Source organism: Canis lupus, chromosome 7 (assembly GCF_011100685.1).
Source record: "Canis lupus familiaris isolate Mischka breed German Shepherd chromosome 7, alternate assembly UU_Cfam_GSD_1.0, whole genome shotgun sequence".
Classification (NCBI taxonomy): domain Eukaryota; kingdom Metazoa; phylum Chordata; class Mammalia; order Carnivora; family Canidae; genus Canis; species Canis lupus.
In genome coordinates this window covers 26,080,001-26,100,661 of record NC_049228.1, presented here as the reverse complement: position 1 = coordinate 26,100,661, position 20,661 = coordinate 26,080,001, and the positions used below count along the sequence as shown (strand labels likewise).

General features: G+C 37.9%; 1 long non-coding RNA gene across 1 annotated transcript in view; it reads left to right on the top strand.

Moving 5' to 3' along the window:
• The window catches only part of LOC111096885, a 33,428-nt gene extending 14,594 nt beyond the window's left edge, over positions 1-18,834 (top strand). Inside the window, exon 3 of the long non-coding RNA XR_005361644.1 lies at positions 18,720-18,834. This is a non-coding gene — a long non-coding RNA (uncharacterized LOC111096885). The remainder of the gene's footprint in view (positions 1-18,719) is intronic.
• Positions 18,835-20,661: the final 1,827 nt, after the last annotated feature.

Sequence of the window (20,661 nt, the reverse complement as noted above, 5' to 3'; positions counted from 1 at the left end):
ATTGGGTAATGTTTTTTGTTTCTTTGTTTTTAACCAAGTCTCCCAATATCTACTTTCAATTGAGGTGTTTAATCCATTTACATTTAATATAACTAATAAGGTAGGATTTACATCTTCCCTTTTGCTCTTTTTTGTATTATTTTCTAGTGTATCATTTTAATTCCCTTGTTCTTTCTTCAATTACATATTTTCAAGTTGTTTTCATAGAAGTTTCCCTGGAGCTTACAATTATTATCTTAACTTAAAACAGTTTTGTTAAAACTTGCTCCACTGGGCAGCCCTGGTGGCTCAGCGGTTTGGCGCCGCCTTCAGCCCAGGGTGTGATTCTGGAGACTTGGGATCGAGTCCCATGTCAGGCTCCCTGCATGGAGCCTGCTTCTCTCTCTCTCTCTCTCTCTCTCTCTCTCCCGGTCTCTGTCTCTAATAAATAAATAAAATCTTTAAAAAAAGAAAACTTGCTTCACTAATGCTTTATTCTTTCCACCATCCTTTGTGCTACTATTGTTATACAAATTACATCATTATATATCATAATCCATCAACATAGTTTTATAATTATTACTTTATGCAGTTATCTTTTAAAGCAGGTAGGAGAAAAAGAAAATTACAAACAAAAAGACATTTATACTGTCGTTTAATTTACCTATGCATTTAGAGTTATTTATGCTCTTTAATTCTTTGTGTGGATCCAAGTTACTATCTAGTGTTCTTTAATTTAGCCAGAAAGACTCTTATTATATCTTGTAGTATAGGTCTGACAGCAATTAATTCTCTCAGTTTTTGCTGATCTGAAATTATCTTATGTTCTTTCTTTTGAGGGAAAATTTACTGGATATGGAATTGGTTTTTTTGTTTTTTTTAGTTTCAGAAGCAGAATTTAGTGATTCATTAGTTGCATATAATACCCAGTGCTCATTACATCAAGTACCCTCCTTAATGTCTGTCACCCAATTATCCTTTCCATCCACCCACCTCCCTTCTAGTAATCCTCAGTTTGTTTCCTAGAGTTCAGCATCTCTTATGGTTTGCCTCCCTCTCAATTTTCATTTTTATTTTTCCTTCACTTCCCCTACGTTTATCTGTTTTGTTTCTTAAATTCCACATGAGTGAAATCATATGGTATTTGACTTTCTCTGACTGACTTATTACATTTAGCATAATACCTTCTAGTTCCATCCACGTCATTGCAATGGAAAGATTTCATTCTTTTTGATTATTCTTTTGATTATATATACAATATTCCATTATATATATATATACATATTATTTTATCCATTATCTACTATATTTATCCATTCACCTGTTGATGAACACCTGGGCTCTTTCCATATTTTGGCTATTATGGACATTGCTGCTATAAACATTGGGATGCAGGTGCCCCTTGGATCACTACATTTGAATCTTTGGGGTAAATCCCTAGTAGTGCAGTTGCTGAGTTGCAGGTTAGCTCTATTTTTAACTTTTTGAGGAATCTTGATACTGTTTTCCAGAGTGATTGCACCAGCTTGCATTCCCAACAGCAGTGCAAGAAAGTTCCCTTTTCTCCACATCATCACCAACATCTGTTGTTTCCTGAGTTGTTCACCTTAGCCATTCTGACAGTGTGAGGTGGTATTGCATTTGTATTTCTCTGATGCTTAGTGATGTTGAGCACTTTCTTATGTGTCTGTTGGCCATTTGTATGTTTTCTTTGGAGAAATGTCTGTTCATGTCTTCTGCCCATTTCTTGACTGGATTTTTTAGTTTTGGATGTTGAGTTTGATATGTTTGGATATTAGCCCTTTTTCTGATAAGAAATTTGCAAATATCCTCTCCCATTCCATAAGTTGCCTTTTAGTTTTGCTGTTTCTTTTGCTGTGCAAAAGCTTTTTACCTTGATTGAGTCCCAATAGTTCATTTTTGTTTTTGTTTCTCTTGCTTTTATTTTATTTTTTAAAAGACTATTTATTTATTCATGAGAGACATTAAGAGAGAGAGAGAGAGAGAGAGAGAGAGAGGCAGAGACACAGGCAGAGAGAGAAGCAGGCTCCACGCAGGGAGCCCAAAATGAGACTCAATCCCAGGTCTCCAAGATCCCACCTGGGCTGAAGGTGGTGCTAAACCGTTGAGCCTCCAGAGCTGCTCTTCTCTTGCTTTTAGAGACATATCTAAGAAGTTGTTGCAACCTAGGTCAAGAGGTTGCTCCCTGTGTTCTCTAGAATTTTGATGGATTCCTGTCTCACATTTAGGTCTTTCATCCATTTAGAGTTTATTTTTGTGTATGGCTTATTTTTGTTTATGGTCCAGTTTCATTCTTCTGCATATGGCTGTCCAATTTTCCCAACACCATTTGTTGTTTTTTTGTTCCCTTGGATAGTCTTTCCTGCTTTGTCAAAGATTAGTTGACCATGGAGTTGAGGTTCCATTTCTGGGTTCTCTATTCTGTTCCATTGATTTATGTGTCTGTTTTTGTGCCAGTACCATACTTCCTTGATGATTATGGCTTCATAATACAGCTTGAAGTCTGGAATTGTGATTGTGATTCCACCTTGCTTTTCTTTTCCACAGTATTACTTTGGCTATTTAGGGTCTTTTCTGGTTCCATACAAATTTTAGGATCATTTGTTCCAGCTTTATGAAAAATGCTGAGGATATATTGATAAGGATTGCACTGAATGTGTAGACTGCTTTGAGTAGTACAGACATTTTAACAATATTTGTTCTTCCAATTCATGAGCATGGAATTTTTTTCTATTTCCATCTTCCTCATTTCTTTCATGAATGTTCTATAGTTTTTAGAGTACAGATCCTTTATCTCTTTGGCTAGGTTTATTCTTAGGTATCTTATGATTTTTGGTGCAATTATAAATGGTATCAATTCCTTAATTTCTCTTTCTTCTGCCTCACTGTTTGTGTATAGAAATGTAACTGACTTCCATGCATTGATTTTATATCCTGTGACTTTGCTGAATTCCTGGATCAGTTCTAGCAATTTTGGGAGTTTTTTGGGTTTTCTTCCTACAGTATTATATTGTCTGTGAAGAGTGAGAGTTTGACTTCTTTGCTAATTTAGATGCCTTTTATTTGTTTGATATCTGATTGCTGAGGCTAGAACTTCCAGTACTACGTTGAACAACACTGGTGAAAGTAGACATCCCTGTCCTGTTTCAGACCTTAGGGGAAAAGCTGTCAGTTTTTCCCCATTGATGATGATATTTGCTGTGGGTTTTTCATATTTAGCTTTTATGATATTGAGATATATTCCTTCTATCCCTACACTGTAGAGAGTTTTTATCAAGAGAGGATGCTTCATTTTGTCAAATGCTTTTTTTGGATATGGAATTCTTGGTTGATAGTCTTTTCCCCTGGCACTTTGAATATGTTGTCCTACCACTTTTTGACTTCCGTATTTCTGATTAAAAGTTAGCTATTAATCTCATTGCATCACCCTTGTATGTAAGGAGTCATTTCTTTTTTCCTTAGGACTTTTGAGATTCCCCTCTTTGTCCTTTTATAGTAGGACTATGATATGTATAGGTATGCTTCTTTTTCAGTTTTTCTAGGCTGGATTTTATTAGTCTTTTTTTTTTTTTTTTTGATGTGTTGATTAATGTTTTTCATTGAATTCAGGAAATTTTCAGTCATTATTTCTTCAAGTATACTTTATATAACATTTTCTCTCTTTGTGGGACTCCCATACTATATGGTGTCCCACACAACTCTCAAACTATGTCCATTTTTTAATACTTTTTTCTGTCCATTCTTCAGGTTAAATATCTGATTTTTTTAAAAAAAAGGTTGTATTTATTTATTCATGAGAGACACACAAAGATAGGTGGAGACACAGACAGAGGGACAAGCAGGCTCCCCTCAGGGAACTCGATGTGGGACTCGGTCCCCAGACCCTGGATCATGCCCTGAGCCAAAGGCAGATAGATGCCCAACGGCTAAGCTACTCAGGCATCCCTGAATATCTGATCTTGAACTCGATTTTCCTATCTCAAGTTTGTGGATTCTCTGTGCTGTCAGTTTAAATTTGTTAAGCCCCTCTACTAAATATTTTGTAATTGTAGTTTTTAATCCTTTAGATTTCTATGTGAATCTCTTCCCTATCCCATAATTTCTCTATCTTTAACAGTATTTTTTGTTTGTTTGGCAATCATTCATACTCTTCTTTAAGGCTTTTTGTAGGATTTACATTGTTTTTAATGTATTTGTAATAGCTTATTTAAAATCGTTGCTTACTAAGTCTGACATTTGGGCTTTCTTAAGGAGATTTTCTTTTTTTTTTTTTTTTAAAAGATTTTATTTATTTATTTATTCATGAGAGACACAGAGAGAGTTAAGGAGATTTTCTAATGACTACTGTTATTGGTATATTTAGGACATCTTTTCTGGGATTTTGCATATATTTTCATTTTGGGGGGGTGGAATGTTGGACATTTACAGCAATATAATGTGGCAATTTTAGAAATCAGACTTCCCTCTCCCATACTTTTGTTGTTATTGTCATTATTCTTGTTTGTTTTCATTGCTGCTGTTTGCTTATTTAACTTATTGAAATTAGTTCTATAAAGTCTGTATTCCTTCTTGTGTAAAGTTACTGTTTACTTAGCTTAATGATCAACCAATATTTGGGTGGAAATTTCCTTAAATTTCTTGAAACAATAAATCTACTCTTTAATATGAGTGAGATTCTGTGGGTGTGTACCTTCAACACTCTAGAAGTTTACAACTCTACCTTATCTATTCCTGCTTGCACAAAGCTTCTAACTTTGTTGAGGGATTAGAGCCTTTTCATATCTTTTTAAGTTGTGCACCGATGCTCAAATGTGAGGATCAGTCTAGATCCCCACAAACACACTGGAGCATTGCAAAACCCCCTCTAGAGAGCTTATTTCCTAGATCGTCTATTTTCCTGTTTGGTCCTGTGGTATCATTGACCTAGGCGAATACAATGTTAAACAATTATCAGATTGTTTTCAGCAAGTGCTCCAAGGGTAGGGCTTTTGTTCTGGAGTGAGCTCCAAATCAGGTCAAATACTAACAAACCTTGTGAATGGGATTTTTTCAAGAAACTGCCATATAGATCAAATAATGATGATTCTCCAATGATGGGGCTTTCTGGGGACCTTCAAAACCATATACTTCCACTAGTGGTTGCTAGGATGCTAGTTTTCACAGGTATCATGATTCTAAGGTTTTTGGATTTCAAGGTCAGCTTGGAGTTTAGGAGAGGTCAATGGGGATGGGATAAATTAAAATGCCACAGAGTTCACTGTTTTTCCTGAGATTCAGCTGTTTTTCTTGAATACATGCCCACCGATTGTTGCAAAACTTTGATTTCCAGAGTACTAAAAAAGTTCATTTTGACAGCCCTTCCCCCTCAATATTCTCATTTCTTTTATGAAGGCACTAGTTTTTGGGTGCTCTTATGTTGGCATTCTGGAAGTGTTTCCTTCTCCTAATACTTTAAATGGCTTTTTTCCCTGTTTATAGAAGAAATTTAGAAAACACATAGGAGTATGTAGAAATAAAAAGGGAAAGTCTATAAATATTAAGTTCATTGTCACTTTAAGCATCTTTCCTCCTGGATTTCATTTTATGCCTTTCACATTTACTGATTTTTTTTCTGGCAGTAGTAGTCATGCAGAGTGAGGAGTAGAAAAGAGATTTTGGGGAGAGGATATTGTGCTTAGGAGCTGGAAAGTAGGTGGACTTGAGAAAAAAATGAGTCCAAGTTGAAAAATGTAGAATAATGTTAAGGAAAATAATTAAAACTACTGATAATTTTACTGTCCAAAAATAAATTAGTGATATATTGGCCTATTTTCTTTTTTGTTTTTCCTATGAATTTATCCATATAGTACATATTCTTATAGCTACCCACTCAAACACACACATGAATATGGGCACACATGAACATCTTATGTCTGTGTGAGTATATTTTTAAACAAATTGTTATCATATGGTGGGTTTATGCTTTTTCCTAATATAATGATTGTGGTTGCCCTTGATACTTAAGTGAGAACAAGTAATATTTAAAAAAAAATTAGTATAACCCTAGTATGTGGAGATGTTTGGTTATATTGCCAGTGTATAAAAGTTCTAAGAGAGCTTCATGGTGTGAATTTTTATCAACTCTGTGGTCTCAGCTGGCCTCCTCTCTCTGCAGCTTCAACTAAGAGGGACCTAAATGCAAGAGATTTGTTTTCTGTGACATTTGCTATTTGTTGCTGGCTCACCGTTTCGATGGGGGAGGTGTTATGCTAAAGTCTATAGGGGTAGTAGACCATGCACTTTTTGACACTATTACTCATCTTTCTCAGGGAGAATGTCACCCAGTGTCACTTCCCCCATTCTTTTTTTTTTTTATGGTATATTGGAGCTGCCGAAGTCCATGCTGTCACTCATGTGGCAAGTGTCAGACTTGACAGCCTCAGGGAAAGCGGGGGAGGAGGTTTCTCATCTTTTCCCCCCTTGTTCCCCTTTCTTCTTAGTGTTTCTGTGTTGACGTGAGCCCTTTTGGTTGCTGTGCCCATTGAGGGGTCTGGCAGTTGTTTTGCCCTCTAGCTTTGTGGTGGGAAACCTCTTGTTCATTTTAGATAATTTGAGAACACTGCTGGATTGTTGGGTTCCAGAAGGTGAACTTGTTAACAGAAATGTTTGTTAGTTTCAGTTTCTGCCCATTATTCTGTGAAACCAAGGCATAGGGTAAAATTTCTCAGTTTTATTTTCTTATGTTCCAAGGCCTTTCTGTACAGCTGCCCCAACATTTTAATGCATGAGAGGGCTTTCTCTCCAAACACAGACTTGAGCTTCAGTTTAAGCCATGTTTTCTCATTAGATTGACAGGAATCTTGAACACAACATCCATTTCCTCCCTGTGTGCAGTGACATGCCTCAGCACTACAGACCCTCTTTTCCCACAGGGTAAGTGGCTTCTGTGGTCAATCATGTATACGGAGCCCTGGATTAAACCAGTTTGCACAACTTTCTGTACAAATCAGTCAACACATATGCACTATTGAGTCCTCCTGGATACTGCACATTGGACAAACTCTGCAGATGTGGGGCCTCTTATGCCTGTAGTAACGCTAATTCTTTTATTGTGTGGCATCTTTTGGGCCTGGGGTATTGAGAAGCAAACTTTGGCAAAGGCTGTCTGGCTCAAGTAAGTTCTAATCTATTATTTTAAAACTTAACAGGGTGATCGTACAGTATCTTATATTCTATTGATGGAGAGTTGTTGTCTAACAGAATTTATGTATAACTTCTATAGTATTCAGGTTAGGCCTGCTTGGTGAGACAGCATAATCAACTTCAGATGAAGGGAGCTACGTAGTCCCAGCTCTGCCACTCCACACATGACTGTTTCCTGCTTTATGACGCATGTTTCCACTGGTCTCTCTGGTATCTGAGAACAAATCTGAGAGGCAGAATCGCATGATGGCTAAGAGTGCCAGTGACAGAAACACCTGGCCAAAGTTCTGGCTACCTCACATCTCCTGACAGCTGTGTGTCCCTATGCAAATTACTTATCTCTGTCAGCCTGAGTTTGGCCTTATAGGACTATTAGTAAGGATTATAGATGCTAAATATCTTAACATTTAGCACTATGTTTAGCATATAGGCAATGTTCTATAAGTAATAGTTACTGTTATTGAAAAGGGTCACATTCCTAAGAATTGCCCAAATGGTACAGCCTGTTACTCCACTCATCTGCTCATTTGGGACCTTGATCTCTTGCCGATTCCCTTTGTCCTTTTCCTCCTCCTCAACATTGATCACAGTTAACTGAACACTTATGTCATAAGTGGTATATAGTGAGAGCACATATTTACATTATGTCATGTAATCCCTACCTCACTCTTATAAATCGATTGTTTTTCTTTCATTGAAACCTGTTTAAGGTATGTTGCTTAAAATTACTAACTGCAGGGGCGCCCATGTGGCTCAGTTGGTTAAGCCTCTACCTTTGGCTCAGGTCATGATCCTGGAATCCTGGCATCGAACTTGCACTGGGCACAGCAAGGCCTACTCAGCAAGGAGTCTGCTTCTCCCTCTCACTCTGTCCCTTCCCCACTTCTTTTCTCTCTCAAATAAATAAATCAAATCTTTAAAAAATAACATTGCTAACTGCAACTCCCCTGCTCCCCCCAACAAGACTGATCTTTTAATATAATGTTTACCACATTTGTTTATTATTTATATTTTGTTTATACCCTCCTTTAGAACATAAGTTCCATAAACACAGGAAATTTTTATAAATCTCTTTTTAACTGATGCATTCTAAATGCCAATACAGCACCTTGTACATAATAGATGCACAGTGTTTGTTCAACAAATGTGTGAATGGTATTGACTGAACAACAAAAAAAAAATGTGTGACTCTAGCCAGTCTTATTTTATAGGTAAAAGGAATGAATTCAGATAATTTATATAAATTGACTAAGGTGGTAGCCAGTAGTTTAGAGTCTGGATTTGAATTAATCTGAAAGCCCAATTTCTCAACCATTTTTCTCTACCACTTTTTTTTTTTACAAGATTTTATGTATTTATTCATGATACATACATAGAGGCAGAGACACAGGCAGAGGGAGAAGCAGGTACCATGCAGGGAACCCAATGTGGGACTTAATCCTGGGACCCCAGGACCATGCCCTGAGCTAAAGGCAGATGCTCAACCACTGAGCCACCCAAGAGTCCCCCTCTACCACTTTTGTCACCTAAGTGCACTTGGGGGTTTTCAAGGGATATTGCCTATATTCTTACTCAAAAAAATCCTATTCTCAAGTAACCACAGCCAGTATCCTGGATCCCTTAGGTGACAGAGTTAGGTGGTCTGTACTGACTGATATGGAGAAGGCCTATTTTGTGTCTCTCTTTTAGAAGCACTCTGGAGAGTGTTGTTTGTGCTCCCATGTTTCCTTAGCTGTCTTCAGTGTGACTCAGAATCAGCATGGGTTAGATCAGGTATGATCCAAGCAACAGCCACCATGCCGCTCTCATTCACATCTCTATCTTCCTGTGACAGCTAAGATTTATAATTTACCATGGGTATGTGAATCCCTAAACAGTATATTGTATAGTTTTTGGAAAGCTGAATGGTAAGCATAAATTTATTTGTGTTTAGAAAGTGCAATATTGCCATATTATGTTATTGTTACCAGGAGATGACAAGCTGAATAGAATTTCTGGACATAGTTTGGCATTAGTTTTCTGCGAGGTTATAGAATCCTTTAGGTGAAGTCAATGCATAAGATTGTGAGCAGGGAAACATTGGAGTCAGTCACCTCAGTTGGGGTATCTGGCAGGACTATAGTGTGGACCAGGCTTTGAGCATGTGCTAGAAATGGGGTCAAATATAAGGGGGCTCTTTCATATTTTCTGCTTCTTATGTCACCACCTACATGCAGCCTTCAAGAGTAGGGAAAGATAAGTAATTCTTCAGTGTGGAAGAAGTATCTTAGCTAGCCCAAGTTGCAGGGTACACAGGAGAGCATATGAACTTCAATTAGCACAAGGTCAAGATAAGCCAAAGACAGATAAGAATCTGGACCTGGCTCACAAGCATATTCTGTGCTCAAGTTAAAAAGTTGATTGAATTGAGGTCTTAGTGAAGATAATCCTCATCTTTTATATCTCTTGCCTAACATTGCTTTAGTTAGACCAGTTGGCCAGATTCCAACTTTCGGCCTAGAGTATAATGGTCCTTCTCAAAGCAGAGTGAGGGGAGATGGCAAGAGTTGGTTGCATTTGGCATTCACTCCACAGCTTCTCACTGGATCTGGTACCTATGCCCTCAACTTCTCCTGCTGTCCTCAACTCGGAATCCCTCTGTTACCCTTTTCAGAGAACAAATCTTCAGACTTTTCCCAGTGGAGCAAGGGAAATGTGGAAAGGATGAGGGAATGTAGGAATCCTAACAATTTCTGAAATAGTATTCACTCAGCTTTCCTTATTTCAGACAGCTCTCTTACCCCAGGTTCAAGAGATCTTGGGGCTTCTAGTTCCTGAACCCTTGAAGTTCCTGTGATGTTAATTGGGCTGGTTCTTCCCAGCTTGTTTACTGTGGATACAGAATTCAGCTTTCTTAGACCTGGTGAGTTAGTTATGACTTGTCCTTCTCTTTCTAGCTTCCAAATGTGTTGCTGTTGTCTCTTCTGTTCTCCCATTCTTCTGGGTTTGTGTCCTTTGAAAGATTCCTTACTATAGTTCTGGTTTTAGGAAGGAATGAAAAGAAAGATGTGTTACCTAAACCTAGAACCCCGAAAATAGAATTTCCTTCTTTTGTCTAGAGCTCACTTAAGCCTCTCCAGGGGGACTCATCTGCCGTATTAGGGGGAAAGTATTAATAGTGTTCATTCTTTTTTTTTTTTTTTCAAAATTTATTTATGATAGTCACAGAGAGAGAGAGAGAGAGAGAGAGGCAGAGACACAGGCAGAGGGAGAAGCAGGCTCCATGCACCGGGAGCCTGATGTGGGATTCGATCCCGGGTCTCTAGGATCGCGCCCTGGGCCAAAGGCAGGCGCCAAACCGCTGCGCCACCCAGGGATCCCCCATTCTTTTTTTTTAAAATAGTGTTCATTCTTATTTAAATTAGTTCAATCTGTTAATTTGATGATAACTGGGGGACACATCTAGAGAAGGAGATCTAAGGAGAAGACTTTGTGTCTTTGGGGCTTGTGTTTTCTGAAGCCTAGGCAATGTTCCTGTTTAGCTGGCATTTTCCTGTGAATTTGGTACCTGGTATTGTGCGCCCTCTTCTTCTGCTTTCTCAGAAGCTTGCAGTGCTCCTTCGGTTGATCTGCTTTATACTGGGCTTCCATTGGCTGCAGGCCTGGGTGTTCACCACGTTCTCCTGCTATCTACTGGCCCACAGGTCCACCTCAGCCTCAGCAATAAGGTCACTGGCTGCTGTCACTGTGGATTTAGTGTCTAGCTGGCTTGATCTCAACCCTCATGCCCCATGGGAACCAAGGACTGCTTTGGAAAGCTGAACTTAAGAGATTCCTTCCACTCTGGGCTTCCTTGTTGATGTGGTCATATGGCAAATTAGTAAAGGAGATAATTAACTCCATAGTCCTCAGTGGGGAGTAGGAAAATAAGCTGCTGCTCCTGCCCTCTATGTTATGCTAATATACCCGCCCCATACCTTGAATAAGGGATATTTGGACCCCATGATTAACAGTCCTACTCTCCTGCCTCCCTGACTTACTAGAAAATGAAGGATCCTTTTCTTGTACTTTCTGAATCATGTATTTCTTTTGTCTTTGAGCAGTATCCTTTCCATACTGCAGGTGATCTCTGTAAGCGTTGGGTCTTAATTTTAGTGAATAAAAGAATTTGGAAAAATTCTCTCTCAGGACCATAATAACATTTCTATTTTGTATATTAGAAGCTATTTATTTGTTTATTTTTTTCTCTTTGCATTTCTTTTGTAAAATATCCTTGTATTTCTCTAGACAAATGGACTCCTTGGGTTGACCTACTCCAAAGAGTCAAAAGAAAGAAGCAGATATTTTTCAAAATATAATTTGCTGCATTTCTGATGAATATAATTACATTGGTGTAGGTTAAAATGACTCAGAAAACCTGAGGTTGGCTACATGTTGCGTACCTGGAGAATGTCTTGGACTGTGGGGTTCTGCTTACTGAAACAGGATTTGGGGAGGATATTTTCCTCTTAAACATTAGCTATGTGAAATAGAGACATTTCTTTTTTTATTATTATTATTTTTATTTATGAGAGAGAGAGAGAGAGAGAGAGAGAGGCAGAGACACAGGTAGAGGGAGAAGTAGGCTCCATGCAAAGAGCCTGACGTGGGACTCGATCCCGGGACTCTGGGATCATGCCCCGGGATGAAGGCGGCGCTAAACCACTGAGCCACCTGGGCTGCCCCAATAGAGACATTTCTTAACATTTCATTTGTAAGATCAAGTTGCTAAGACAATGAAGTGGGAAGTTTATAAAGCATTATAAGAGCTTCATGAATTGTTACCATCACTGTTCCTAATACTATGCTTATTAATGTTGTATTCAGAAGGAGTCCATTTCTTTGATTTGAAACATTTGAAATCATAGAGATCCAGTTTTGCTGATTTAGGGTGTTCCCTTTCCAAGTACTCTAGAATTCAACAGAAACATCTTTGGAATGGCAGGTAAAAAGGTGCAGGGAGAAGCCAACACACTAAGGATTGTTAAAAATAATCAAGGAGAGTGTTGATGAACAAGTGAATGACCTGGCTAAAGATGCCACCTTGAAAAAAGGTGCACAAACCTTGTCAACTTTGCTGTTTTTACTGTTTGTTCCTGAATTGGTGACTCTTTTGGTTAGATGGGCTTAAAAGAACTTCTATAAGTACGAGAAATCTTTTTTAAACTCTCAGCTAATTTCATGGGATGAATAAAATGTCTAATTTGATATTTTCAATTTAAAATATTTTGAGGAGATTGAATATGCCGGAATCTCAAGAAAGATTATGTTGGGGTTATGGGATTTTGAGTGATTTTTTAAATGCTTTTGTAACCCCCAGAAGTCTCTCAAATTATTTTTATGACATCCATTACTTTTCTTATCAGAAAAAATGATAAAGATTCACATTCTAATAACCACCTTCAATTTGGTCCTCAGTAGACATGTTTCCTATTTTACCATTTCATTTGAGCTCAGTATACATTTTTAAAATATAATTTGAAATGGCTCAATTTAAACTAAATTGCTAACTTTGTGGCAATATAGTGTTGCTAAAGATTAGTTTGGGAACAAGGATCTGTGTGGGTTCCTGCATTTCATCAACTTCTTGGTCTGAAACAGACTCTTATAGGGATGCTGCATTGAGGTTTGAATGAAGACTTAAAGATTGTGTATATATTTTTATGTTGTCTGCCTTTTATATATATAAGCATTTATACATGTATAAGACATCAATATATAAGTTAAAATAAAAAGACGCTTTGAAAAGTTAAGTAAGTCCTCATCTGTACAATAAGGAGAGGGTCTTTGAGGTCTCTTTTGGCTGCCGAATTCTTTTTTTGTATTTCAACCCAGAATCTACCTGTGGGAAGTTGAGGAAAAGCTGCTATTCTCAAGGCTGGCCATATGGGGGTGCAATGACTCCTCATAGAAAAGATACTCAGCCTGAAAGGAAAATGATTACACTCCAGAGTTGAGTTATTCTAGGAAGACGCCTGGCCAGTTAATTATGCTTCTGGTTCCTGGCAAGAGCAAAAACGTCATAATTTTCCATAATTTAGACAAAGATGTGTTTTGAACTGTGACAAAGGCAGTGCCAGTGCATGTGACTTTATTTCTCTTCTAGTCTTGTGACTGAAAAAGGTATTTGAGTATTGAACTCTGTATTTGTAGATGGCCTTCTTTTGTTCTCTTTAAAGCCATGAATTAAATAACAGCACTAGGAGCACCTGGGTGGCTCAGTGGGTTAAGCATCTGCCTTTGGCTCAGGTCATAGTTCCAGGGACTTGGGATTGAACCCTGACCAGCTCCCTGTTCAGTGGGAGTCTATTTCTCCCTCTCCCCTGCTTGTGCTCTTTTTCTTTCTCAAATAAATAAATAAAATCTTTAAGAAAAATAAAAGAAATAGCAACACTAGTTTACTGTGTGCCTCTGTAATCACTTTTCCTTGAGCCCTAGTTAGCTGTCTCTTGGTCCTCCATCCTATCTACATGTGCCCTAATCCTTTTCCTTTCTCTCTCAGCTAAGTTACATCTCACGACTCCATTTCATCCACTCTTTAACTCATCACGGTTTGGAGTCCACACTCATTTCTAGGTCACTGGTGAACTTCATATTGCCAAACCCAAGATGCTTTCTCAGTCTTTATCTTACATGCCATCTTAAAACTCTTTGTCCTTTACTTCCTTGACTCCAAATAGTCCTGGCAGTCCTTCTCCTTAACTATTCCTCTCAGGTCTTTATGGACTGTTCCTTTGCTGTGTATCCATTAACCGCTGGTGACCCTCTGTGTTCTAAAGTCTTCACTTCTCTCTTTACATGCTTTGCTTGAGGGATCTCATGCCTATCTATCATCATTTTATCTTGTAGTGGAATGATGATGAATGCTAAATTTTTATTTTTATCTTTGACCTCATATGGGATCTTCGGTTTTCATATATTCTACAGGAATCACAGACTCATAATATCCAAAACTGTCCTCATTGTCACTCTGCTCACCATCTCCAGTCCTCACCACCAATGCCCCCCAATGTACTATGGCTCCTTGATTTCTAGCTTAATTACTGTCACCACTATCTAGTTGCCTAAAGAAAGACTTAGGAATCAGGTGAATCTTCTCAGTTCCCTGAATCTTCTGCATTTAGGAAATCAACAGTATCTAATAGTTTTAGCCCTTAAATATATATATATATATATATATATATATTTCCAATCTGTGCCTTCAGCCCCATCCCTAATACCAGCATCTTCTTAGAGTCATTTATCCTGTCTTTCTTGGAGCCTTTCGGTATGTAGTCTCCTGTCTTCTGTCTTGCTTTCTTTAAATCTGGTCTCTACAAAGTAAAGAAAATTTGATAAAACTGAATCATTTAACTTTCTTATTTAAATATTTTTTAGTGCTCCTCATCACTTAGATCAGAGTGTGAAGTTCTTAATGTAGTGTACAAGCCCTTACCCAGGTGGCTCACTGTCTCTGGTTGCTCCCTGTCTTTATCTCTCACCAGTTCCTGGTCACAACATTATAACCTAATGTTACTGCTTCTAGCTCCTCATTCCCCTCCTGTTGATTATGTCTCTGGCTATATTTATTTTGTTCTCTTTCTCTCAAACTCCCTTCCTATCTTTCTTTGTCTTAATAGCTCTTGCTTATTATCCTGTTCTTGTCACAGGATATCTCTTCTGGGAAGCTTTCCCTAAATCCCTAGTTGGATAGTTGGATTAAAAGCTTATTTTTCTCACTCTCACAGCACTGTTTACCTCCAACTTAGAACTTCACATATTTGATTGAAATGATTTATGTACCTGTCCCTTCCAGTGGGCACTAGCTTTTTGAGAGGAGGAATCACATCTATTCATTTTTTCTCACCCTCAGCTCCTGGCTTAGAGCTTTGTGCAAAATGAGTGTTCAATAAATTGTTGTTGAACAGAAATTGAGATTTTTGAGGCTCAGAGTCCTTGAGGGTACTCTGTGAAGTCTACTTCAATTCTAAGAAAACTAAACTATGGTTTTAGTAGGAGCCTTTAAGTTCCTGGAAGAGAGAAGACTTGAGTTGTGTTGTGAAGAGATGGGCGTATAGGGTTTGGACTGATTGAGAGAAGTGAGGGATATAATCAGAATTAATGAGCAAAGGTGAGAAGTCTTACATGGAGGACAATGCAAGAAACAACACTAAGCAAACATCGTGTTTCCAATGTGGAGTAGTGGGAAATGAATTAGGATATGTAGAATCAACTTATTACAAACTTCTAATGAGGAGCTGGTGGATTTCAGGCTTATTTTTATAGGCAGAAGGAAATACTTGAGATTCTGTGAACAGAGAAATCACATATTCAGAGCCATACCGCAGGAAGAATAATCTGGCACAAGATATAAAACAAACTGAAGTGGGAACAGATGGGAATGAGTGAGGCCACTAGGAAATTATTATGGCAGCTCGATAGGTGCCAGATGATGAGCATTTGGACCAAAATGGCAGCAGTGTGGACAAAAGAGAGTTAAATTTTGAGCCATTTTAGAGGAAAAAATAATAGATTGATTGTATGTGGTGACACAGAGAGCAAAGATAATGACATTCTTAGATTAGTATATGGTGTTTCAGAAATGCAGAAAGTTAACAACAAAAAAGAGAAATGGAAAGGAAGGATGTTTTGTGGGGCAATAGGGGACTTTGCTGTGAAATCTTTGAATGTGAGATACCGAAACTTCACAATACTTCTATTTACTAGATGTGCTTAAGAACTACTATATGAATTTGAGTGAGTGAATGAACAAATGAAATCTTAATGAAGGGCACCTGGATGGCTCAGTGGTTGAGCATCCTTCTGGTCAGTACGTGACCCTGGGGTTCCAACAGGGAACAGGTTCCCCCTGACAAGGAACCTGCTTCTCCCTCTGCTTATGTCTCTGCCTCTCTTTTTTGCATTCTTTCATGAATAGATGAATAAAATCTTTAAAACAAATCTTAATGGAAGGCTTCATCAGGCATATGAAACCATACTACTATTGACTTATGGCGCAAACTGAGTTAGGGGCAGGAGTATAGATTAGGGAATTATGAGCTTAGAGTTGTGAAAATCACTGGGTTACATGAACTTCTTAAGGAAGAGGCGTGGGGAGAGAAAGGTAGAGGACCCAAGTGTAAGCCTTGGGAGACTTCTAGGTGTGAAGAGGCAATGAAAGCCAGTGGATGTGTAAGGTCAGCCAGATACAGACCTGTTTCTCTGACTATAACTGAGTTGCATGCCTTTCAAATAGACCAGAGTTGTCTGAACAAACCAGAAGGCAAATTTCCAATCATGAAAAATATTTTTTAAAACATATGGCATATAAGTAGCAAGAGTATATGAAAGCTTTTATTGTCAATCAGAGAAAAATGAATATTCCAGTAGGAAAATGGACAGGTGGAATAAGGAAATTTCTTAAACAAATAGAAAAATTTAAGAAACTTGCAAGAGTGTTCAACTGCACTGGAAAGAAAAGATATATTGAAATAATATGATAGGACTTTGTTGCTTAGCAAATTGGAGTATTTTTAATAAAAAACAATCCTCAGAGTTGGCAATGGTATGGGAAATAGGCACTTGGTAGAAAAATAAACTTACACAAACCTTCTGGATGATGATTTGGCATTCATATCTGACTCAGTGATTTGGTTCAGTGACTCCTTGAAACCTAAAAAATAATTGCTTGGCATAAAAATAAAATGTAAAAGTGTTCATTTCAGCTTTTCTTATTAGTTATATAAGGTATACCATTAAAACTCTTTCTAGCTGATCTTTTTTTAAGATTTATTTTATTTATTCATGAGAGATACAGAGAGAGAGGCAGAGGGAGAAGCAGGCTCGCTTTGGGGACCCTGATGCAGGACTCAATCCCAGGACCCCAGGATTATGCTATGACCTGAAGACAGGTGCTCAACCACTGACACATGCAGGCATCCATCTAGCTGATCTTAATAGTTATTAAATTATATACATTGAGATATTTTTAACACTTATCCCGAGTATGTTGAATTGCAGTTCTCCTAATTCTAACTTATTTCATATGTTATGCTCTTACACATTGTTTTTATTTATTTCTATTGATTCATTTATGGCATTTAGCTCTCTTCATTTACAGTTGCACTTCCTTATCTTCAAAATTCTCTACCAGCCTCAGGTTTACTGAGCCTCATTTTGATGTAGTAAACTACCTGGTGTCTCCTTGATGTATCATGAACATATCTTTACATTTCATCAGTCTTGCACTCTAGTTGATTGTACACAAGTCCATCTTTTTTATTTTTCAGAGAGAGTGTGTGTGAGAGCAAGTGGGTGGGGGAGGGTAGCAGGTGAGGGAGAGAGAGAATCTTATGGAGGCTCCATGCCCAGTGCAGAGCCTGACATGGGGCTTGATCTCATGACCTAGGCTAAATCAAGAGTCGGACACTGAACCAAGTGAGCCACCCAGGCACCCCACAAACCAATCATTTTTAAGTCTCTAGACTCCTAAATCTTTGAAAAAGCAAATAGTGGTTCAGAAATACATAAGACATTTTAAACAGTCAGAAATGCACTCAAATTTGACAAACCTTTTTATACTTCAGATTAAGAATAGGTGACTTGTTTTATTTTACATGTTGTGCAAATTCTGAATCTAGTTTCTAAAAAAAAATAGCAAGAAAATACATACTTAGTAAGCTTGTACAATTTCTCATGAACAGCAAAAAAAGCCATCAACCACATGATTAATATTTATAAAGAAATTAGTTAACACTAACTGGTAACATTTTCATATGCTGTGGTGGTCCATCCTGACCCTTGGGAAATTATTCCAATGCTTCCTATGTAATAATAATAAACATGATAGATAGATAGATAGATAGATAGATAGATAGATAGATGGCAAATATTTGGAAACTTTGGGATATTTATAACTTATAAATACAAAATAAAATATTTTGCTTTCCTAACAAACATAGAATGCAGTTATTACTTATTGCCTGTTTGAACATTCTTTGTCTTTGTTATTGCCAAGAACCAGGAGGGAAATAGAAGCTCAATTATTAGTCACTAAACATATGAACTTGTTAAATGTCCAGGTTCAGTTTAAGTTTATTCTGAAGGCTCACTACTGCCCATTTTTACTGAATTGGTTTTCTCTTCTAGGCAATGACATTTACTCAGCATATTACTAAGTGCTTCTTAAAAATACTAAGCAACACAAACTTCATATTTTAGTACTGAAAATAATGGGAACATGTACTTTTTTACAAATCTCATTTGAAGTGTGACTCTAACTTAACAGAAATGTACTGTTTCTCAGAGGCATGCAGGGCAGAGAAAAGATTGTAAAGTACTCACTTAATGTCACAAGAAGAATTTACTGAACAGTCCTGGCCATTTATAGCAGATGACTACAAAGGCTGTAGGAGACACCATAGAGAACTTTTTACAGGCCCATTCTGCCCTTCTTATCGCAATGAAGATAAAGATTTCCACTCCAGTTTATCATTTTTCTTATCTGTGAAATGACATGCTATTTCTGCTGTGCTTGGCAGGTGTATAATGCTGGTATTTCACCGAAGATTCAGGGTTGCAAATCCTTGAGTTTTGTGTGGCCACAGCCACTTCCTGGGATTGTCCCAAGAGAAATGTAACCATAGACATCCAGGTAAGGCAAAGCACATTCTCTGTCTCTGTAAAACTCTTGCTGAAACCCCCATCAGAGTGAGCTCTGTCCCCTACCACTGCCCTAGTTCTATCCAGTCTTGGCTTCTGTCCCATTCCAATCTCAAGACTGGGAGAAACAAATCCAAGGAGCTGTAAGGTAGAGAATGTCTTCTTAGGATCTAGCCTATCTGTATTTAACCTACAAGGCCCAGGGGAGTGTCCTCACCCACACAGGGGAGTCACCTACTGAGGCTTGGTCATTTAATCTCCTGGCTATATCAAGAGCTCTAGTTCTTGGTACTTCTATTAATGTTTTTGAAGTTGATTAAAATAGGATGGGTAGGGAAAGTAAACAAGAAAAGGCCAGTGTGTGGCAACTGTTGCAACAGGATACTGGCAGTATAGCACAGTGGTCAAGAAGGCAGGTTCTGGTGCCAGAATGCCTGGGTTAAAATTCTTTTCTGTCACTTTATCACTTACTCAAGTTTCTAAATGACTTTGTGCCAATGTTTTCTTATCTGTGAAATGGGGATGATAATACATGGCTTATGAGAGTTATATGACTTAATAGAGGCAAAGCACTTTTGAAATATACTAAATATTTAATAGACATTTGTTATCATTATCCCAACATATCATGTGGCCATACCCCACACAGTTGTGTTTTTAGGAAGTGGTCATCGATATTCAGAAAAACAAATTTTATTTGTGTAGTCATTATGGACTTAGGTAGACTTGTTTGTCCTAACCACATTCATAATCGACTGATTTTGAAATTAGGCAGCCAGCATATTAAGTTATAATGGAAGGCATAATTGCCAGTGATCTAGAATGTTTTGGTCTGATTGTTTGGTCAAGTTATCTCCATGTAGAAAAATTACATGAAGGGGGCACCTGGGTGGCTCAGTGGTTGAGCATCTGCCTTTGGCTTAGGTCGTGAACCTGGGGTCCTGGGATCAAGTCCCACATCAGGCTCCCCATAGGGAGCCTGCTTCTCCCTCTGCCTATGTCTCTGCCTCTCTCTATGTGTCTCTCATGAATAGTAAATATTAAAAAAAAAAAAAGAAAAATTACATGAGATGGGAAGTCAAATTATAATCAGTAGGTTAAATGGAAAACATAAAATTAGATTATGAGAATATTACGAGACACTCAACATCATGATCTAATGCACCCTATCTATATCTCTCAGAGCAAATATATAGATTGATAGATCTAAATGCCATCTTTTCAAACAGTATAGAAGACAAAGGGAGATCATTACTTGTTAGGCTTCTCTTTTTTAGACTCCAGCAGTCTGTCTCCTTTTCCATTAATGGGTAATGGAAACACTGTGAATACACTAAAATGGTTAGGTTTTCTGATTAATTAGTTGCAGGCATAGTCTAGACTTTTAGTCTAGACTTTTCCTGTGTTTATATTCTATTTTTTCTGGTCCAGTTTGGAGGTTCCCAAATCTCAGGCACACAATTATAAATATTCTCCTAGAACGATGTTCTTAAGCTATGCGCATAGGAAGCACCTGGGCATCTTGTTGAAATACAAAGATTTCAGGGGGTCCTGCTGCTGCATTTCTAACAAGCTCCAGGTGATGTCAATGCTTTTGGCCTCTTTTTGTTTCCTGGCTTTACTGTCAGAAAAATATAATCTCTAAGCTCTGGAAGTAGTATATAAAGTGAATAGAGGCAGTGATTTGCTGTTGTACACAGGGAACTTTCTTTTCTTCTGTGTACAGACAGCATTATGATTTCCCTGATCATTTCATATGGCTTTTATTAGAATGTTTGTTAGCATGCTTTGTAAGCTGTAAAGAGTTATATAAACTAAGTC